The sequence below is a fragment of the Engraulis encrasicolus genome, chromosome 21 (assembly GCF_034702125.1).
Source record: "Engraulis encrasicolus isolate BLACKSEA-1 chromosome 21, IST_EnEncr_1.0, whole genome shotgun sequence".
NCBI classification, from domain to species: Eukaryota; Metazoa; Chordata; class Actinopteri; order Clupeiformes; family Engraulidae; genus Engraulis; species Engraulis encrasicolus.
The window spans coordinates 50,634,175-50,652,299 of record NC_085877.1 but is presented as its reverse complement, the minus strand read 5'-3'; the positions used below and the strand labels follow the sequence as shown (position 1 = coordinate 50,652,299).

At 42.2% G+C, this 18,125-nt stretch overlaps 1 pseudogene; it reads right to left on the bottom strand.

Moving 5' to 3' along the window:
• Positions 1–18,125, bottom strand: part of LOC134437459 (NACHT, LRR and PYD domains-containing protein 1 allele 2-like) — a 60,600-nt pseudogene that overhangs the window by 15,129 nt on the left and 27,346 nt on the right.

Below are 18,125 nucleotides of genomic sequence, written 5' to 3'. Positions count from 1 at the left end.
TGCACATATTAATTAATTGGTTCTTACTTTCTCTCAGTTTCTCAACAAGATCGCTTCTCTCCATCTTCAATAGGAAGTGCAGCACCATCTTGAGAGCAACGTCTCTGGCATCACTCTCATCTTCCTCTTCTCCCTGACAGCTTTGTAGGTAATCTTGACTGAGGATCCCCTTCAACCTCTTCAACTCGTTCTTCATTAAGGTGATGATTTTCTCCTCAAGCACCTGAAGCACAGCACACATGAGCCATATTTAATACACAAACGCCTTAAAGTGTCATAACCAATGTTTATCTCGGCTGTCATTGTGAATCATCACACCTTTCATTTTGCCTGTTTTGTTTATTCTCAATATTGTTTTTACTACAGTAATATAATTTATAATGAAGCCAATTTGGACTGGAGCCAATTTTGGTTCCCTAGGTAGGGGAAATTCTTTCTCTGCATTTATCCCATTTGGACTAGTGAATCACATCGAAGTACACACACTAGTCCGTAGCAGTGTGCTGCCTGCTGAGCGGCGCCCGGGGAGCAATGTGGGGGTTAGGTGCCTTGCTCAAGNGCACTTCAGCCGTGGTTCGGTCGGGCACTGAACCGGGAACCCTTGGGTTGCCAACCCAATGCTCTAACCACTGAGCCACGACTGCCCCATACATACATTGATTTGACTGACTGGGTGTTTTTAGTTGAAAATACTAGACAAAAAATAAGCTTGTTGAAACGTGTGGGACCATCAGATGTGCGGTGTTAATGTCAGGTAGATAGACAACTTGCTTTTGGAGAACTGCCAGAATCTATATTTTTTTGGTTAGCACGTGCATCTTTGTGTTCATGCACAGTTTCATGTGACAATCTACAATGTACCGTAACTAGCCATGGAAATAATGAGAATGAACTGAATGAGGAGTATGAAATGAAACTACATGAAAACAGAAATTGCATCGATAAAAACAACATACATACCTGGAATACAGCAGTTAGATCCTGCTGCTCAGTCTGACCGCTGCTGCCCGGTTCAGCTCTCCTCTTTTCCTGTCTAGAAATAAAGAAAACACAATCAGCTGCAGGAGGCATGGCATCACAGACAGACAGACAGACAGACAGACAGAAAGACAGACGCATGCACGCACGCACGCAATTCAATCTTCTCTCATTCCACATTTAGTTGGGTTATTTTTAGAAGTTCCGTGACCGTGGAGAGGAAAGGTTCGTTTCTCACTGGATTTGTCATCTATAAAGGTTAAATTTAAAAATGAGCCACAGAAATCCTCACAAAAATGTGGGGACATTTTTTAGAGCCCTATATCCAAAATAGCTGCTGCCAGCCAAGCTGGAAATTTGCGTTTTAATGGTTTTGCCCACAATGCTGCATAATAGATGGTTTCTGAGACTATTTGAGGCAAGAAATTCACAAATGATGTAGATTTATTGATTTGACTTACAAACCCCAACTCCGATGAAGTTGGGACGTTTGGTAAACAGTGAATAAAATCAAAATGCTATCATTTTCAAAACATTCAATCTATTCATTAGATGGAGAATAGTAAAAAGACAACATATTAAGTGTTAAAACCGAGAAAAAATATTGTTTTGGGGGACATATGTACTCATTTCTAATTTGATAAATCCAACACGTCTCAAAAGAGTTGGGACGGGGATCAGGGAAATTTAGTAAACATCCAAATAAGATAAAACAACAAAGAAGAACATTTCAAAATGAATTGTACTGACGGACAATATACGTGTCCAGGTATAAGATCATCACAGAGAGGCTGAGTCACTCAGAATTAAAGATGCAAAGGGAATAATTACCATAGTTATTACATACATTTTTGAATTCCCTTTGATTTACCACGATTGAGTGTATATAAGACATATTTTTGTTAATAAAATCATTGTATAGGTTCATGACATCATGAAATATATATTGGCTGTAGTCTCACTCTAATTCCTGGAGTGCTAGAGCTATTGAAAATTGACCATATTAAGAATGCTTAATGCGTGCAAATGATACAGGGGTGTAACATTCTCCTAAGCACCTGAGCTCACTTGAAATAGACCCAGAAGACATGGGAAACTGTCCTTTGCTTACAGAAGTCAGCAGAAGTTGTAGAAGTCCATTCTTTTTGACAATATTAGAGCATGGCACATCCTGTGCTACAGTGAAAATGGACCATCCAACTTGTGTTAGTGCTAGCTTCAAAAGTCAGCCTCCATGATGGCATGCGGGTGCAGTAGTGCATTGGTTAAGATGTTCTCACTCATCTGTAGAGTTAAATACAGTGCTGAATGGTATTAATGGGTTTTAAACAGCATGAAAAGCCACTCATGCATTATATTTTGAAGGGAGATCTTCGATTACTGCCACATAGTAAGGTCAAATTGCATTCTCTACTATGTTTTAACAGTTTGGCTCCATCATAAGGACCAGCAGGTGATAAAATGGTGGGTTTTTGGTCAAGACCTGTCACACTGTAAGCACTACAGAAAGGAAAACATTGCAAAACATGACAAGGAATACACCCACCATTTAAGCTGGTGAAATCATGTCCAAGATAGGAATTAATACTGTTTTTTATATAAAATCATCTCATCGGTTAATGTATTTAACTGTTAAGTGTTGTCTTTTGTCTTGTTTTTAGTCTTCCTCGACATTTGCTGCCATTTATTGTCCCCGTCCCAACTCTTTTGAGACGTGTTGGATTTATCAAATTAGAAATGAGTACATATGTCCCCCAAAACAATATTTTTTCTCGGTTTTAACACTTAATATGTTGTCTTTTCACTATTCTCCATCTAATGAATAGATTGAATGTTTTGAAAATGATAGCATTTTGATTTTATTCACTGTTTACCAAACGTCCCAACTTCATCGGAGTTGGGGTTTGTATTTTTGACCTTCAAATTCAAGATGGCTGCCGCTTTTGGCTCTATAAATGTCAATTTTTCAAAATCGTCAGAGAGCCTNAATATTTCTCCTTTTCTCCGGATTTCTCCTGTCTCAGGAGGAATTGAGAGAGTATTGCACTACCATTCAAAAGTATGACTGGGTGTCTAGCAATGGAAAGCCTAATGCAAATGGGTGGAGTGTCCCTTTAATGTTAGGCTCAAATGAAAGGTCTCCCCATACTGAGTTCAGTTATGGACAGTAGAATTACAAGTAGGCTATGCAGAAGTCATCTGAAAGGTAAAAAAAAGATCAGTCTACATTAACAAGATGCTGTTAATGTAGACTGTTGAAAAACATAACAATCATGCATTTTCCTCACTGGGTCTCATTGCGCAAACTATAGCTACTAACAGCGAATAAAAAGCAAATGGAAAAACAAACTGTTGAGAAGTGCAGCTCGTGTCGCAACTGTCGCTGTCCTCAGATTAGTGCTGAAACGGAAAATGAGAAGGCTCGCCTAACCTTACATTTAGCCTATTTTTGAAAAAATAAATAAATGTAATACTCCTTCAAGAAGGAAGTAGCCTGTCTATGTTCTATCTATCTGTTTAATCCCATCAAATCCAAAGGTGAGAAGGGCTTGTCTCCGTTCAACCAACTTTATCAAAGAGCGCACGCTTTGTCGCCCTCTCTCTCTCGTGCTGGTGTTTGACCAAAAGCCGTTTCATCCGGACCTCTGCTGTTGGTCCCTAACAAATAGGCCTACAAGCCAGAGGGAATTGGTCATTTATAGACCTAAATAAAACAAATCTACAGGATGCCTTTTAAAAATGGTCTTCATCCCATTCATTGACTCTAATGCAAGTGCAACATGAAGGAAAATCGCCCCTCGGTAAGTTGCACCGTGCACACGCATTTCTGGACATTCAGCTGTTCAGGTTATGCTTTCTGTTTTTAGAAGATGAGAAATGACTTGTGTGAAACATAGCTTACAAACCCACATAGGCCTAAATAGCGCATCGGGACACCCCATCGTCTCCATCTCGCCAGTTTGAGGGAGGTGTTGGGTTAGACCTGCATTTTGAAGATGTAGGCTATCGTCGCTTACTTTGGTCAAGTGTTTAATTTGATTTGTCCGTTCGCGTCTCAACTGTCCCTCGAGAGGAAGTCTGTGTTTATAATTTATGCAAAATAGGCGGCCCTGACTGCCTGGGGAGTGAGCTGAAATCTACAATGACTTGACAGTAGATTTCAGTAGCCTGCCTGAGTGTGCCTTGTTCTTGCTCGTGTTGTTTAAATGCAATCAAGTCCAAGTGCAGTAATGATAGCCAGCGCATGCATTTATGGCTACCTTGTTTGCAACCTGCGTAAGAGGAGCATGACGCCACGTTTGAGGATAGAAATGGTCGCAGCCTCCTTCAGCAATACATCAAATAACTTTGAATAATCTTTAAAAAAAAACATTTTCAATTAAAGACAACTTCACTGTCGAGCTCCTATTGTTTAGCCCATTAGGACTCGGAGTGTCCGTGGCCGCTGCACCGTGATCCGGACCGGACCTCAAATAATTCAGCAAGCTTTTAAAAATATATATTAATAGCATATTGAAATTAATAACAAAGCACAAAAAAAAAACGTGTAGGCAATGCCTACCATGTGTTATTACAACTTGCAGGCCTAATAGGCTACACCTGGCAGGCGTAGACATCGTGGACTGGTGCGCTCCGATAGCCTATCATACTGTAGGTGATTTGTAATGACAATGAGCGCATATTAACAATGCGGACAAAACTTTTTTTTTAAGCAGTTGGATTGAATGCACCAAGGCTTTTACCATTGTGCAGTAACCTATAGGCCTACTTGAAGTAGGCTTATTATCCGGACAATGTAAATATCTCCATCCTCGAAATGTGTTATCTGCCTGCCTGCTGTTCTGTTCCATGCCGCCTGTCATGCCGAGGTGATTTGATGACGCGTCCAATCAAATCACCCAGCAACGTTCTAATGGCATTGTAGTCGTTATTTTTTCTTCCGGTGATTTGATGACGCTTGAAATCACCATTACTAAAACAATAAATAGCTTTTATATTTAATATAAAGATATTATATCCAGTGGCTACATAATCCCCTGTTATAATGTGGTCTAATACAGAGATAGGGCACAATATTGTTTGAATTGAATTGAATTGAATTGAATTGAAAGGTGAATTTCGCTTTAAGAAAAGATTTAGCTCCCTTGTCCCTCCCAAAAATCCTGGCATTTTTTGCTAGAGAGGCAAACTCAAAATGTTGTCCGGCGCCATCTCTAAGAAATAACTTTTAATTTGAATGAATCATGTATGACAACACTTTTTTATACAAGTCAACCATGAGGATTCCAAATATGACATCATTTTGATAATACGACTTTGTTTTGACCATGAAATTCAAGATGGCTGCCATCTAGAACAGTCGTTTTCAACCTTTTTTTGGCCGTGACCCCCTCAATTTGTGTAGCTCCATACATAGATATTGAGAAAATAGCTGATCTACAAGCACACAATACCTCACATTATGAGTCGTAGTGGGCTTGTAGGTGGGCGATTTTCACAATGTTTGGCTTTTTAAATATTATTTGTAGGGGTGGGCAAACATAAAAATCTTTAATCGCATTAACTCAATGACTTTCTGTGATTAATCGCGATTAATTGCATAGCGCGCGACCCCCCCCCCCCTCAAAAAAAAAAATCATAAATAAAATAAATAATAAATAAAATAAAATAATTAATAGTAATTTGCGTATGTACTGTGTAGATAACCTATGTAGGTCTAATATAATATTCCACAATGGAAATGTAGGCTATTTGCCAACCTATCAGTCTAAATGTAGTAGGCTATATGCCTATCCAATGTAGGCCTACTAATGAAACAAATTATTGCATACAATATTACACTAGGGCTATTTAAGATTGTAGGCTACTGAAACTGATATATTAGAAATTATAAACTCAAATTAGGATGGTCTACATGGGCCTACAAGAAAAAAAGAAAAAAAAACGTGTCACTTAAAAAACTAGGCCTATATGTTAAAATGGCTTGCCATAGGCGTGCGTCTGTGAGATATGTCCCGCCTTCTCTCACTGTCAAAGACTCCCACCTTCTCTCTTATCTGTCGCTATTTTAAGGTGTTTCAGCGACTAGAAACTAATTGACTGTCTGTTGGCATTGACAGCAATTACATCTTTCAAAACAATAACGTTGACATGACTAACACTATCTTAAATGCTGACGAAGTTACCGATGTCGCGAAATCATAGCCTACCATGTTCATGCAGCCTACTATGCACGCACAGCGCCATGTAAGCCTAGATACCAAAACGTTGCGTGAGGAATGTAATATCTCGCGGTTCGCTTTTTGATCAGGGCTTTAGTAAGTCCGCGTGGCGTTATTGACAGCTGATAGACAGCCAACACAACAGTAGGCCTACCCTTTTAATCATGACCGTACAATAGACAAACCTTGCGAGCTGCAAAGGCGAGCCACATGCTGCTCGACAGTTGCGCAAGGACGACCAGAACTGTGTAGGCTACCGAAAATGTCCATTCAGAAGTTGACGTCCTTCTGTAGGCTATGCCTGTTTTGTTTTGATTACTTTTCTAGACATTCTTCTTCTCTGTCAGCACTGCAGTCACTGGAAGCAGCAACAAGCGCGCGGACCCTTTCAAAATAAAAGCACGAACGACGGTCAAAAAAGGAAAAAAAAAAAAAAAAACACGAAAAAATCCCCGCTGCGTTATAACGTTAACAAAATTGTCGGGCGATATTGACCTCAATAGTTAACGCACCGTTAACGCGTTAACGTTGCCCAGCCCTAATTATTTGACAATTTGGCCACTGTTTTAGCATTGTTTGTTGATAGCTTTAGATGCAGTGATGGTATTTCACTTTGAGAGTCCTTACATTACCCCCCGGCCTGTGTCTGACTTGCCGGCTTGATCCACAGGAAGGGTACCTGTTGCGCGCTAGCCCTCTACTTCCTGGGTAGGTATTTAAAAGTCCTCACTTTCCCCAACCCCCATCAATCAATTAAGTGACAACCAGCATGCTTACACGACATAGTAACCAAAATACAGTGAGAAAAAAGGCAAAATGCGCTCTACACTTACATTACAAAGTCATGGAAAAAAAGGTGATTATGGAAACCTTTACAAAATCTCCCTCCAACATATTGTGATTGAAGAACCCTATGTTTCTCTAATTGACATGGGCACGATCTGAAGGATGGCAACTCCATCAGTAGAAGATTGGCAGAAACAGGACACCACACCATACAATTGGTTGGACTATGTCCAAAAGGTGTCTCCAGCATCCTTGCCTGCCAATGTGGAGTGGCGATGTAGGTACGCCAAGTAGTTGTCAAGAAGGCAGTGTTGGCGTAAGCTGTTTGCATCTGAAGGGAGACAGATAAAAGACTCTTTTCATGGTGTAACGCCGCATTATGTAATAACGGTGCAATATGTAATAATGTAACAAATTATTACATAATGCGGTGACAATTGCCGCATTGTGTAATAATTTACGCATTTCGTAATACATTTCTTGAACGCATTTCGTAATAACTTTTTTCTCATCTTGTAATAAATTATTACAAAATGCGAAATTTATTACGGAATGCGGCCGCAACTTTTTTTTTTATGGAAATGTAATAACATGGTGCATTATGTAATAATCTATATGGATATGTTTTTTCTGCTTTTTATGCTCATCCACATGCACGCGAAAAACCTAATAATAACCTAAGCGGCGGGACTAATTCGATTATATTCCTTCCAAAAATGTCCGAACGTCACAAAAATCAGTTATTTGCATTGTCCGTAATTATACCAAACAAAAAGGTATCAATAGAAGAAATCAAGTCTTCAGTTTCGATAATCCACGTTACAAATCCTCAACAACAGCAAGCCATTCCTTCTCTGCTATGAGGCAGGCAACGGAACAAGTGCAGACAGTAGGCTATATGACCACGTTGATGCTGCACGGCTTGAAAGGATTCTGTCTAAATTAAATATCTTGGATAGCCTATATAGACCTAGGCCTAACTAGATTTGTTGCAATACAGATTCATTTTCTATAGCCAGAAGTGTTCCGTTGGACTGACGAAACCGAACACGATCAAGTTTGCAACTTCTTTCCCTCATGCGCTGTCCGTCAGCACCACCTGTCATTAGACGTCCGATTAGCTTTCATTACGTGCTGAGGGAAAAACTCTCGCCATTAGGCCTATGTGCTGTTGCACTGTTGTGAGGGATATCACCAAATAATTTAGATAAAAGTCAGAACATTATTTTGGCAATGAAAGGCACTCAGGAGGCTGGAAGCTCAAGCAGTCTTCAGTCTGTTCATTTAAGTTTGTTGGGTGCTCTTGGATATCGGAGATCAGTTCATGTAGAGAGAAGAGTTCATCCAGGCACTCCAAAATAAGGTATCCAAACGGGAAGTTACATTAAAAAGCCTTTAATGGTACTGGGCTGGGGCCTCCTTTAAATAGTGACATCACCACATGTGACCCATTACGCACTACACACCTTTGCGCACACCATAGAAAACAAAGATTAAAAATAGCCTGGGGTAATAAGTGATGCCACAGAAAAAAATGACCAGAAGTACAAATAAGCATCACAAAAAACAAGTAAAATCAATATCCTCATTTAGACCAGGATAGCGCATGGCATCCAGTTGGTGTATCCAAAAAGTCTCCCTCTGATTAAGTATTTTTAGCCTGTCCCCCTTGGAAGAGGTTTGATATGTTCGACGCCCTGTATGCGCAGCAGAGAATCATTTTTACCATGGTATTCATTGAAATGTTTCGCCATGGGATAGTCAAAATTGCCCACTCTGATAGCATATTTATGTTCTGCTAGCCTATCTCGCATGCGCCTTTTTGTGCGTCCGATATAAAAGAACCCTTCAGCGCAAGGACAAGTTAGGCGGTATATGACAAATGTAGAATTGCAATTAATGAAATCTTTCTGCCCATATTCTCTCGTGGTTTTAGTATCCACAAAAGATTTGGCTTGTGTAACATTTGGACAGTGGGGGCAGTTCATACATCTATGAACTGTCGTAACAAAAAAAGGACGGGACTGCTGGTGGCGATGATGTTTCTTTTTGGTCAATAACGTGTTGCGTTGTAGGGAGCGCGCTTCACTGTATGCGTTTTGGATGGCTTCCTTGGAATATTCATTAACTAATATTAACTTTCTGGATTTGACGATATATAAAGACGCGGAGGGACAGCTGCACACCACCTTATTCAGAAAGGCGACCTCTCGGAACACCATTCTGAGAGCGGATTCATTCCATCCCCCGCATCTCATTAGAAATATTCCACACGGCCAATTCCAGAGATTAAGGCGTATCTGTGATTTCGAAAATTATTTTCACGAGCAGGCCGAGCTGATGGAGAAAAGATTCAGTGATAGAGCCTATCACCCTGAAGCCATCCAAAACGCATACAGTGAAGCGCGCTCCCTACAACGCAACACGTTATTGACCAAAAAGAAACATCATCGCCACCAGCAGTCCCGTCCTTTTTTTGTTACGACATATAGTACACAAGCGACGCGGATCAGGCAAATTATTAAGAACAATTGGTCCATTATTGAAAGTGATGCGCAACTACGTGAGGTGTTCCCAGAACCACCCATGGTGTCTTTAAAGAGTGCACCCAGCCTAGGAGATAAATTAATGCGCTCTCACCTACAGGTGAAAAAGAGAGAAACCTGGCTGCGTAAACCCATTGGCACCTATAGATGTATGAACTGCCCTCACTGCCCAAATGTTACACAAGCCAAATCTTTTGTGGATACTAAAACCACGAGAGAATACGGACAGAGAGATTTCATTAATTGCAATTCTACATTTGTCATATACCGCCTAACTTGTCCTTGCGCTGAAGGGTTCTTTTATATCGGACGCACAAAAAGGCGCATGCGAGATAGGCTAGCAGAACATAAATATGCTATCAGAGTGGGCAATTTTGACTATCCCATGGCGAAACATTTCAATGAATACCATGGTAAAAATGATTCTCTGCTGCGCATACAGGGCGTCGAACATATCAAACCTCTTCCGAGGGGTGGGGACAGGCTAAAAAGACTTAATCAGAGGGAGACTTTTTGGATACACCAACTGGATGCCATGCGCTATCCTGGTCTAAATGAGGATATTGATTTTACTTGTTTTTTGTGATGCTTATTTGTACTTCTGGTCATTTTTTTCTGTGGCATCACTTATTGCCCCAGGCTGTTTTTAATCTTTGTTTTCTATTGTGTGCGCAAATGTGTGTAGTGCGTAATGGGTCACATGTGGTGATGTCACTATTTAAGGGAGGCCTTTCTTTTCAATGGTGAACGTAGCCCTGATGAAGACCTGGTGAGGTCGAAACATGTCGGCTTTTTAATGTAACCCCAGCCCAGTACCATTAAAGGCTTTTTAATGCAACTTCCCGTTTGGACACCTTATTTTGGAGTGCCTGGATGAACTCTTCTCTCTACATGAACTGATCTCCGATATCCAAGAGCACCCAACAAACGTAAATGAACAGACTGAAGACTGCTTGAGCTTCCAGCCTCCTGAGTGCCTTTCATTGCCAAAATAATGTTCTGACTTTTATCTAAATTATTTGGTGATATCCCTCACAGCAGTGCAACAGCACATAGGCCTAATGGCGAGAGTTTTTCCCTCAGCACGTAATGAAAGCTAATCGGACGTCTAATGACAGGTGGTGCTGACGGACAGCGCATGAGGGAAAGAAGTTGCAAACTTGATCGTGTTCGGTTTCGTCAGTCCAACGGAACACTTCTGGCTATAGAAAATGAATCTGTATTGCAACAAATCTAGTTAGGCCTAGGTCTATATAGGCTATCCAAGATATTTAATTTAGACAGAATCCTTTCAAGCCGTGCAGCATCAACGTGGTCATATAGCCTACTGTCTGCACTTGTTCCGTTGCCTGCCTCATAGCAGAGAAGGAATGGCTTGCTGTTGTTGAGGATTTGTAACGTGGATTATCGAAACTGAAGACTTGATTTCTTCTATTGATACCTTTTTGTTTGGTATAATTACGGACAATGCAAATAACTGATTTTTGTGACGTTCGGACATTTTTGGAAGGAATATAATCAAATTAGTCCCGCCGCTTGGGTTATTGTTTTTCGCGTGCATGTGGATGAGCATAGGCTATTGAATTTGATTGCAGCCTAATATGCCTACTGAACAGTGGACTGAAATTGATAGGACATACGCATACCTATGTAATTTTTAACAAGAGTGGCATTTTTCTCGGGTGCTATGACTTCTTGCTTTGCAAGAAGAAAGTCTCCTTACTCCACGGGCAAAAAGCACCATGGTCAGACCCTGGCGCGCAAGGTCATGTAGGCAGACATGAAAGACTCACTACTCCACGGGCAAATATCGGGAAAAATTAAGCACCACCAGCATGGACAGCTCCCCACGAGTCACTTATAATGCTTGGTCTTTTCCTGGGATTTGATTCATGTTGTTTGGGGGAAAATGTTAAACTAGCCTGTGTAATGTTAAGAATATTTCCAAAGAGCCAAGATGGGGCTTAAGATCAATATGGGCCAGGTTTGTCTCCGTGCGTACACACACTCTCTCTCTCTCTCTCTCTCTCTCTCTCTCTCTCTCTCTCTCTCTCTCTCTCTCCACAGACCCACGCAAGTGCAAGACAAGTTTTCACCACCTCGTGAAGTGTTTAGACCTGGCCTATTTAATGTCGCTGTAAATTGGTGTAATGTAGCAGAAAGTGCGAGACATTCGTTGGACTCGTTGCACGCAACAAGTTGTGAAATTATTTCTTAACGGTTTTAACCGCATCATTCGCGACTCTCGAGCAGTTTGAGAACTGAGAAGAATGAGAGAGAGAGAGAGGGCAGTGACTACCATGTCACTGAGACTATGTGTGTGTGCTGTGCCTACTGAATCCAAGTGCAGAAAAAACATATCCATATAGATTATTACATAATGCACCATGTTATTACATTTCCATCAAAAAAAAAAGTTGCGGCCGCATTCCGTAATAAATTTCGCATTTTGTAATAATTTATTACAAGATGAGAAAAAAGTTATTACGAAATGCGTTCAAGAAATGTATTACGAAATGCGTAAATTATTACACAATGCAGCAATTGTCAACGCATTATGTAATAATTTGTTACATTATTACATATTGCACCGTTATTACATAATGCGGCGTTACACATGGTCTTCCACTTGGAAGCAGGCTTCAGCTATGGTGCAACTCGTCTAGATCACCTGTCTCGTGAACGCAAACAGCTCTTCTCAGATGACACTGCCATTGTGGGATGTACATGGGCAGGAGGGGCAGTACAGGGGACTGGTGGAGAACTTTGTTAGATGGTGCAGGACCAACCAGTTGCAGTTGAACACCACCAAAACCAAGGAAATGGTGGTTGATTTCTAGTAGTCCGCCCCACCCCTTGTGCCTGGATCTTTTGAGGGGGAGACAGTGGACACAGTCTGCACCTACAAATACCTGGGGGTACATCTGAAAATAAATTAGACTGGTCAGTAAATTCACACGCAGTCTAGAAGAAAGGGCAGAGTATGCTCTGTTTTCTTAGGAAGCTGATATCATTTATGTCTGCAACACAGTCCTGCAGATTTTCTACCAGTCTGTCCTATGCTGTGACATGATGGGGCGGGAGCATTAGGAAGAGAGATGCTGGACGCCTGGACAAGCTGATGAGCCACAGCTGAGAAGAGGACACTGAGCAGACTGGACTCTATAATGGACAATTACCATCACCCCCTGCACTCAGTCTTTGCTAACCAGAGAAGTCTGTTCAGTCACAGATTCCGTGCCATCTCCTGCAAGAGCCCTGTATGAGCAGGTCTCGCTCATCATCTTCTGTTCATTATGTTGTATCGTAGGAATCATTGACACTGATTACACGGTGATAAATGAGAATGGCGGGCAAGGATGATGGATGACACCTTTTTGACACAGCCCAACCACTTGTATGACGTGCCATCCTGTGTCCAATGGAGTTGCCATCCTCCAGATCATGTCCATGTCAATTAGAGCAACATGGGGTTCTTTAATTGCAATAGGTTGGACGAAGATCTTCTGGATGATAGGGGTGTCAACAATGATCGATTCGGCGATGCAATCCAATGCGGGGCAGTGACGATCCAGAATCGATCCGGCAAGTTCCAGAATTGATCCGGCAAATTTTAAGTTTCAATTACTTCCATGTATATTTCGAGAGCAAATGAATGTTAAATTAAATAAAAGCACTTCAAAACATTGCAAGACTGATACAGACTGAGACAGATTGATACATAAAACAGCCAATAAATTGTTGCTCAGTATCTGACTACTTGTATTGCCTCATCATGACTTCAGTAGAAATGTAATGCATTGCAAAGCATTGTANAATTGAGTCGGATCGGATCGGATCGCATATAATCGAATCCAATCGAATCGCTACCTTCGAATTGTGATCGAATCGGATCGTGAGAGCAGTGCCGATCCACACCACTAATGGATGACCTTGCTCCCTTGCATCTTCCTGTATGTGCCATTGGGGTTGAATAAGTTGAATAAGACCACACATTCCTCAACAACATGGTGTTCTTGCAGCTCAGGGAGCTCAAGTTGACTGTCTTGAACCAGGCTTATCACTACTTTTGAGAGCACTTCTGTCCATTTCAGCAGCTCTTATTTTGAGTCCCTCTACAAGTTTCTTTATGCAAGAAAGCTTGGAAAATCAGGATTGTACAGGAAGATGTTAATTCCTGCTTGCCATCGCTGCCTGTCGCACCTCCTCCGGTGCCCATGGGTCAGCTGCAGGGTCGTCAGTCAGGAACCACCGCTTCATCAACATTTCGCTCCTTTAATCCTGAAACGTCTTGCGTGTGGCGGAGCAGTGACGGGGACGTCTCCCTGTCACCCCCTGCAGCTGATAGGTGTTGTTCCCTGCAACTGTTGTTTGGGGGTTAGGTGTTATTCCCCCAGGTTCTGTCCTTCCTCCGCAGCCAGAGCCAAAAGCTCCCTTTCTCCACCTCCTCTGCCAGTTCCTTTGACAACCCCATGAAGCCTCGGCATCCGACCTCCACTGGATAGATGGTAGTCTTCCATCCCGCCTCCCGGCACTCAGCAGCCAGCTCAGAGTACTTAGCGTTCTTTCGCTCAAAGGCAGCCTCGATCCCTTCCTCCATTGGCACAGTGAGCTCTATGAGGGATACCGCTCTAACCTTTACAGACCACGCCACTATGTCTGGTCAGAGAGATGTGGTGGTAATTTCTGTGGGAAACTGAAGCTTCTTGCCCAGGTCAACCTTCATGCTCCACTCCTGGCCAGGTGTTGCGGTTTCTCTTTGCCTGATGCTTCTGATCCCTCCTTCCTTGACAAAGGTGGTGGGTTGCTCTGCCAGCGATGGTGTTCTGCTTCCCTGTCTGCACTCCTCCAGCACTTCGGCTAGCTTTCTCAAGACCTGGTCATGGCGCCATCTGTAGCGGCCTTGAGAGAGGGTGACTTGTCAGCAGCCTGACAAGATGTGCTGGAGGGTTACGTTTGGGGCATTGCAGAGTGCACAATATTCCTCATTTCCAAACCACTGGTGGAGGTTCCAGGGACAGGGAAGCGTGTCGTAGGTTGAGCGAATAAGGAAGCTGAGTCTTGCCTGTGGGATCTTCCACACGTCTGACCAACTGATGTTCCTGTTTGAGATTCCCTCCCAGGTTGTCCAGATTCCCTGCCGTCCCTAAGACACGGCCTTGATCTTACAGTGGTCTTCCTCCATCCTCATCACCTCCGCCACCACCATCTCCTTTCTTTCCTTGTGGTGGGCCTTGGACCAGAAGCGTGGTGCTTCTCCCCATCCTAGGCCTGCTCTTCCTACTTGCACTCTGCCCATGATCTTCTTATACTGCAGCCAGCTCACAGCTTGGTCGACCTCGGTCTGGGCATTCCACTTGCGGCCAGTCAGGACCCTGCCATTAGCATTCCTAACCGACTCGTCTGTGGACTCCCGAAGCTCGAGGACCAACCTGGCTTTCTCTTGCATGTAGCCCAACTTTAGTGACTTCAGTGGTAGTTGCAGTGTATTTCTTCCGCATGTAGCCCAGCTGTAGCGATCTCAGAGGTAGCTGGAGCATGTTTTTCCCAAAAAGGCCGGCTTCAGAGAGCCACCGTGGCAGCCCCAACCACTTCCGAATGAATGAGTTGGCTTTCCCATCCATCCTACTCTTGGTTGATGAGGGGATCTCGCTCATTTTCAGGGGCCACAGCAGAAAATGTCAAAAGTTCTTTGTACTATATCAGTGGTTCTCAGCGCTGAGATCCCCTTTTTAGGGGGGAAGGTGTCAATGTAAGGACTCTCAATTTTAAAGACCATCAATGCATCCAGAATAATCATCAAACATTGGCCAAATTGTCAAATAATAGGCTATAGGCAAACATTGTGAAAATAGCCCATCTACAAGCCCACTACTCCTCATAATGTGAGGCATTGCGGGCTTGCAGATCAGATATTTTCTCAATATCTATATATGACAAATGGAGTCACTTGGATGGGGGGGGCAGTCCAAATATGACTGTTTTAGGGGGTCACTGCCTAAAAAGGTTGAAAACGACTGTTATAGATGGCAGCCATCTTGAATTTCACGGCCAAAACGAAGTTGTATTATCAAAATAATGTCAGATTTGGAATCCTCATGGTTGAGTTGTATGAAAAAGTGTCTTCATACATGATAGTCAAGTCAAGTCAAGTCAAGTAGGTTTTATTGTCAATTTCTTTACATGCACTGGTCATACAAAGAATTTGAAATTACATTTCTTGCTTTCCCATACAGACATAGACTAATCTAGGTAAGGACATAGACAGTATAGACATAGACAGTACTTATACATGGAGACAGTATGGACTTAAGACAGTATGGACATAGGCAGTGCTCATACAGACATTTAAAGTGCTTTAATGTGCTTTAAAGACTTTAATGATTCTACGTCATTTAGATCAAAAGTTATTTCTTAAAGATGCCGCTGCTATTTAGAAATTGCCTCTCTAGCAAAAAATGCTGGGCTTTTTGGGAGGGACATGGGGGCTAAATCTTTTCTAAAGGGTCCATAGAGGTCAAATCAATCATCAAAACATTCTTGCCAGAGGATGGTCACGGAACCTCACATTATGACCCGACTAATCAGCAGTTTAATTATCATCAACCACAAACCTTGATCTTTTTTACCTTTCAGATGACTTCTGCATAGCCTACTTGTAATTTTACTGCCCATAACTGAACTCAGTATGAGCAGACCTTCCATTTGAGCCTAACATTAAAGGGACACTCCACCCATTTGCATTAGGCTTTCCATTGCTAGACACCCAGTCATACTTTTGAATGGTAGTGCAACACTCTCTCAATTCCCCCTGAGACAGGAGAAATCTGGAGAAAAGGAGAAATCCTCTTAACACTTCCTCCTACAATGACGTAAAATGACGACTTTTACATCATTGTTGGAGGAATTGTAAGAGAGGTGGATTTCTGTTGAGACTACAAGCCTTTTCCCCACCCTTTCAAGGGAGTTGAAACAGACCTATCACAGATCAGTGTGCCAGTGCTTTTGAAATCACTGGCATTGAGGCTCCAGTAAGTCACTAGCCCCATACGATTTGTGTTGCTGTCGATCAACATTGACGAAGCACGTGAGCGAGAACTTGTTGTCACGATGTGGGTGTAATTAGATACAGCGCATTTAAAGTCGGCCACAACTATGAATGAAACGATGAGCTCGCGCCGGTTTGCTCTACTAACACACCACGTGTGAGGAGTAGGGGGACAGGCAGTGAGGAGGAGCTGAAGTGGGGACCTGCGCAAACTTGTGTAGAGGTGTGAGACAAGACCCATAAACACACGTGAGTGAGTTGTTGACCAACCAGTTCATGGGCGCGTGACCTCGGAGGCAGTCCGCAGACGAGCGTTGAAGGGGATAAGCAACTGCAGAGGTTGCAAGATCTGACTGCAGTCGCATTCATCCCGCGATAGTTTGACACCATGTGACATGTCACCTCGTCGACGCAACATCAACGAAATTTCGAAGTTTGACAGGAAATCTAACCGTCATGCAGCATTTTCATCCAGGGTGCATTGCTGTCTAAATGCGATCGCAGTCGATCGCACCTAATGGCAGAGCTGCCTGGGTGTGGCTTGTGGAACTTGAGCATTGCAATGCATTATGGGGATTGTTGTCACAAATCCACAAGCACTAAAAAGTCGTTTTCTGTCTTTTCTCGTCCAAGAAGGCACCAAATTAGAAAGTTATGGTATTTCTTTTATGCTTATTCTACTACATATATGACCCACTTTCAATACATATTCATGTCTCCACTGGTGGAATGCCCCTTTAAGGCTCTCTGACGATTTAGAAAAATTGACATTTAAAGAGCTAAAAGTGGCTGCCATCTTGAATTTGAAGGTCAAAAATAGGTCAAATCAATAAATAATTTGTGAATTTCTTGCCCCAAATAGTCTCAGAAACCATGTAGTATGCAGCACCATTAAAAACCATTAAAAAGCAAATTTCCAGCTTGGCTTTTGGATATAGGGCTCTAAAAAAAAATCCCCACGTTTTTGTGAGGGGCACCCCGGCTCTTTTTTTGTTTAACCTTTATAGATGACAAATCCAGTTAGAAACGAACCTTTCCTCTCCACGGTCACGGAACTTCTATAAAGTCTGCTGATGTGACCACAGAGGTAGTCTTTATCGCCTAACATATAATATCAATGCAGGAATCACAGTGAATTATATTGAGAAGTACAAACTGTGACAATTTCCTCCTCATAACTCCAGAATGACAAGCAATTCATATGTTTAGTTGTGCCTTTGAACATGGGATTTTGATATGTTTTGCCATTTTTTTAATACGATGGGCACTACGTGCACCTTATTGGAACTATTTTAGTTTGTGTAGGACTATCATGATGATAGCGAAAAACGATAATTTTGGTCACATTAACCATGAGGTTAAATGTTGATACCATGACACCACTACCGCGACTAACACTTGGGACAGGTGAACCCTTTGAGAAGGCACTGCCACTGCTCTCACATGTTGGGCTTTGTGTATTCAGTTTATTCCACTGCATGTTCAAACTGGTTGACCTACCGTGGAACTTTGTATTTTATGGGTTGCTTTGGGTTTTCCCTTACA